We start from the raw sequence: 5394 nt of genomic DNA on the forward strand, positions 1-5394 counted from the left end.
CCGTAGTGGGGAAAATCATTTCGTAGAACAATGAGGCTTCTTTTAAAGAAAAGTTTAAATGATTTATCAAATTCCCTATTTGATCATAATGTACTTCTTATTATCTCTGGACATTTCTCAACTGCACAATCATCAGCTTGCAGTGCTTGAGAAAGTTAATATAAATTGATCTTGTTCTTTTCTTTCTTTTTAATTGCTTTACTTGTAGTAAAGCAATTAAAAAGTAAACATAGAATCAGTAAACATAAAAACAGTAAACATAAAATCTGTGTGTGTGTGAAGTGTTCTTCATCTACAAATGTGCCTGTTTAGTAATATAATTCACTGGATGCTGAATAACTCAAAGTATACTTCTTACAGTTCTTCCAATGGACCTGAAGTTGTTACCATGAAAACCCACCTATAAATTTCTATTACAGGGTTTTCCTGAATTATGTTTTAAATCCCAGTACACTGTGGCAAAGATACCTTTTATACTAGTGTTCAGTAAATTTATGACCATAAGTCATAAATGTCTTGTTATCTATTTTTACATATAAAATTTTAATGGAAAACATTTGCATTTTCATATGCTCGTTCCTATGTTAGAAGGAAGGGATGAGTTGGGGTAACAGAGACTGTATGGGCTAAAAACTGACTGTTTACAGAAAAGGTTGCTGACCCTGTTTTAATTTTTATTGATGACTATTTACAAACTAAATTATGCTCATGAAAGTCAAAATATAGAACAAGACAAGCAGGTATACTGAAGGACCATAGCTGCTTCATGTGGCTCTACCTGCTGCTTCTGGGAAGCCTGGAGATAGGAGTCACAGGTTTTCAGAGGTAAAAGAGAGAAAGAAGAGTTGATATCAATGACAGTGGTTCAAAAATCAGCTTTCACTACTCAATCACTTTACCAATCAGGATCAAGAAACAAAGTGATATAGTTTTAAAATAAATTCTGGTTCTTTACTAAGTTTCCATCTGAATCACTTTTAATTATTGTGGCAGCTTAATGATTTCCTGATTACACACACACTGCTTCAATGTCAAGAACAACAACAAAATATCCAAAGAATTACATGGTTTGCTTCTCTGCAGAATAAAATAGGATTCAAAGAGTTGATTTAAAAATAAATAAATAAACTATCATTGTTTTACATTCGGACCATCACACATTTTATTAATTTAACCATATTACTGAAAATTTAAAATTAATGAATAACTTTAGTGTTAAGAAATCCAAAGCATTTTAAAGAGCTTTATCATATAATTTAATGAAACATAAGAATAGCATTTTCTGATATAAACTTAAAAAAAACTCACAAGGAAAGCAAGTTCAGATATGTAGTCTCACTGCAAATCCCTAAACTGAAATCCAAACAGGTTAGGAATTTACAACTCCTTTAGGGGAAGATGTAAATGTGTGTTTACATTCGATTTTTAAAAATCAATTATAGAGAAGAAAAATGTTCATTTACCTGCCTACTCTTGGAAAAAAAAAAGAGAAATTCAAAAATTGAAAACAACCCATCAACTACGTAGAGGTTAAAAGTTTTTCAGATCATTGGCAAAATTTCCTAGAATTGAGGCAGACCTTATATGAGGAACTTGCCACTAGGGCAAGTGCAGCTAAGTGCTCTGTGACCCAGCAGGAAGATGAAATGGGCTCAGTGGCAAGCCAACAAAAGCTTACATAACAAGCAAGCTTACATCTGCTTTCAGCCTACAGAGATGAGTAATGCAGAACATTTTAACCTTCTACCTAAAAAACCAAACCCTAGTCAAATATTTAAAGCAATGATTTTAAAGTATTGGATAATGACCAGTGCAAAACAGTTATTCCTGGTAGTTGGGGACTGGAAGCAAAGATTAACCCTACATTTGCCTTCATTTACTTTATTGAGATGATTTCCTTTTGATAAAGCTGGAGTTCTCAAAGATCTTTATAGTGTGATAGGTATGGCCAGGTCATAAGATATACGAATGTCGACAGTTAGTTGATACTGCAAAACAATATTTCAAAGAGGTTGTACAAATGTGTGAGAGTATTTCCCGTTTTCATTTTAACAATTCTGGGCTTATAGGCTTATAGTAGTATCTTAACATGTTTTTGATTTGCTCTACTAATTCATATCTTTAACAATCTTTGAAAGTATATATTGGCTATTTGGATATCATTTTTGTAGAGGGGTAGAGTGTCTCTAAATCTTATACTTTTTCTTTTGTTTTCTTTTGACTTTTTCCCCTTTGATTTGCTGTAACTTCTTGTATATTCCAGGCCTCAGTTGCTTATTTTTTTGTATTGCAAGTATCTTCTACTTTCTGGCTTGGGTTTTCACTCTTTTAATAGTTTTTGATTGACAGAACTTTGTAATTTTCATGATATCCAATTTGTCAAGAATGTTTATGCTTAATTCTTTTAAGGGTTATTTTCATGAAACATTTACCTATTCACATAGTGATGGATTTTAATTAACAAGACATAAATTAGTATGGGTATAAACTTCAAAACATAATTTAAGCTTTTCAGAAAGAATTGTATAGACCCCTATACCAAACGATAAAAGAAAACATATTTTTGAACCATAATTCTCTAGGTCTCTTTTATAACATGTCTCTAAACACGGCCAATACCAGTCAATACTTTCTAATACTGTAGGCATTATTCACCACTTCTCGTAGTGCTGAAGTTCATTATTTGCATGATTGGACATCAAAGGTATAGTATGTATTCATTTTACTAAGTGTTTTGCTAATGTACCACATATGTTACCAAGTTTTCAATGCCAGAGCGAAATGATATTATCTCATGTCAGGATAGTCTTATAATACTGCAGTAACAAGAATACCAAAATCTCATGAATTAGCACAACAAAATTGTTCTTCATGTTGGTTCTGTATATCAAGGTAATTGAGCATTTGAATCACGGTCATAATATATACTTTGGCATATGTGACAGTATTTGCTTCATGTGAACTGGAAATATTTATTAGCACTACTGATTCCTGTATGTATGGAACGCTAATACAATTTACCAACTAATGGTTTATACAGCATATTATAGGAAGTCTCCAAGAAACTGGATCACATATAGCTGACCAAAGGTAAGTTAAATTTAAAAGTTAGAAATCAACAATAAAAAGTTAACACCTACTTCCATCCAATATATTTGAGTTAAAGGCTAAAAGGCAATCTTTCAAATAACTTATGAACCAAATATGAAGTTATAGCAGAGAGTAAAAACATTAAAACTAAATAACAATGAAAGTCCAATGTGTCAAAACTTGTTAAAAGTATATAAAGCAAAAGTTTTACAAAATTTTTTGCAGTTAAATGCTTTTATCAAAAAATAGTAAATATTGAGTGTTAATGAATTTTGCAGCAAAGTAGCAGGACACAAGATCAATGTACATTAAAAAAAAAAAAAGGAGACAGGGTGAATTCCATGAAAATCAAAGGGTGGAGTAGAGGAAAGGAATAATGGAGGAGAGAGGAAAGTAAGAAAAGGGAGGAATGAGGTAATGAAATTGATCAAATTATTCTATGTACACATATGAATACTCCATAGTGAATTTAATCTTTATGTGTTCTATAAAGCACGAATTTAAAAAAAAAGCAATAAGTAAGTGGAAGGAAGATCAGTAGTGAGGAGGAAAGGAAAGGGAGGGAACGAGAAAGTACTTGGGACTAAAATGGAATAAATCATTTACAATTCATGTATGAATGATTTGTCAAAATGAGCTCCGATATTATTTGTAAAAATAATATAAAACATTTTAAAACCTTAAAACTTTTCCAAAATTGAATATGAAAAGTGGTGGATTATTGATTTAAAAAAGTTATGTATAAAAATCAAAAGTGAAAAACTCGGGGAAAAAAGAAGAGAAGAATATATTTTTGATGATAGGGGTAGAAAATATCTTTCAATAGGACTAAGCAAAAACCAAATAAGCTTTATGAATATGAATATAATTGCATCAAAATGAAAACTTCTTTAAGATGAAATACATAATTTAAAAAAGCCATAAATCACAATCACTAAAAAACAATTTGCTTTGATAATTTACATAAGACTTTGATACCAGTATGGAAAAAAAAAAAAAAAACCAAGAGAAAACTGGGCAAAATTATGAATATTCAGCATACACAGGAGTAAGTAAACCAGTTGCCTAATGTATTTAAAAATGCTCAACTTTAGTGTGATTATGAAAACAAATAAAAATTGAAAACAATTTAATATAATTTCAATTGGCAAAATTTTATACCTAATAAAACAAAGGGAGATTGTGGATGAAAAAGAACCCAGCAATTTTACTAAGCATAAACTATAAAGAAACTCTTGCATAAGTATCCAAATTAACCTATAGAAATATGTGGATTATAACTTTTTTTTTTGTAGTAGAATAAAAACCAATATTTATATTTCCATGCTCAGAGAACCTGAAATGGAAGCAAGGTTTTTGTAAGAAAAACTAAGAAGATAAAAATTGATTATAGTGGAGTTAAAATTTGGCATATCTCAGAAATGTTTTTGTTATTTCAAATCAATGAAATTCCAAAGAAACATCAACAGAATATAATGGAACTATGGAGTTGATTTGATTTTATGAACTCTCAAGTGGTAGCCTTAAATAAAACTTCCTCTTTCTAGTAAATTACTCAAGCTGAGTTCTTTATGAAATATTGTACCATTTACTGAAATTCTGTCTTTGAGTTCTCTCAGTTTTTGAATGCCTTCCATTATGGTGGAACCAATTACAGACTTTAAATGCTGCTTAAATGGTTTTTCTTCCTTCTGATACAAAGGTCAACTGTCTGAGGAATCTTTGGGTGAACTGAGTTTTCCTCTTGTACCACTTGAGACTCTGTGAGTCCTTGAGTTGCTCCCAGTTTTTAGCAGAAGCTTTTGACGCTCATGCCATCCATAGTTCTATCTCTTCAGGCTCAATTTGAATAAGTGATGGATTAGCTGTAAGGATTTCTTCATGATATAGCAACTCTTCTATCTAGTGGCACATTGGAAGTATAGAGATATTTCTCAGCAAAAATTGTTGGTTTTGCTTCAATTTTCAAAATTAATTTAGGAGAAGAGTTGCTAATGTTGATTGCTTGCTTGGATATTAATTCTTATTGGTAGGTTTTCAATGTACTTTTATGTTTATGTAAAATGTGGTTTCTGGTATCTCTTTGGCTACCATCTTTCTAGCCAAATATTTTATAGCATTTTGATCATGGTTTCATATATTGATTTTATTCATTCCAATAAATAACACATTTCTATTTGGATATGGATTTCAACATTTTCAAATGATTGATTTTTTGTTAATATTATCTGAGAGGAGAAAAGGGAATAATGAATTTAAAAATCAATATACTTTTTATTTTTGAACAAAGGTTAACATTTCTGC

The sequence above is a fragment of the Sciurus vulgaris genome, assembly GCF_902686455.1.
Source record: "Sciurus vulgaris genome assembly, chromosome: 8".
Taxonomy (NCBI): Eukaryota; Metazoa; Chordata; class Mammalia; order Rodentia; family Sciuridae; genus Sciurus; species Sciurus vulgaris.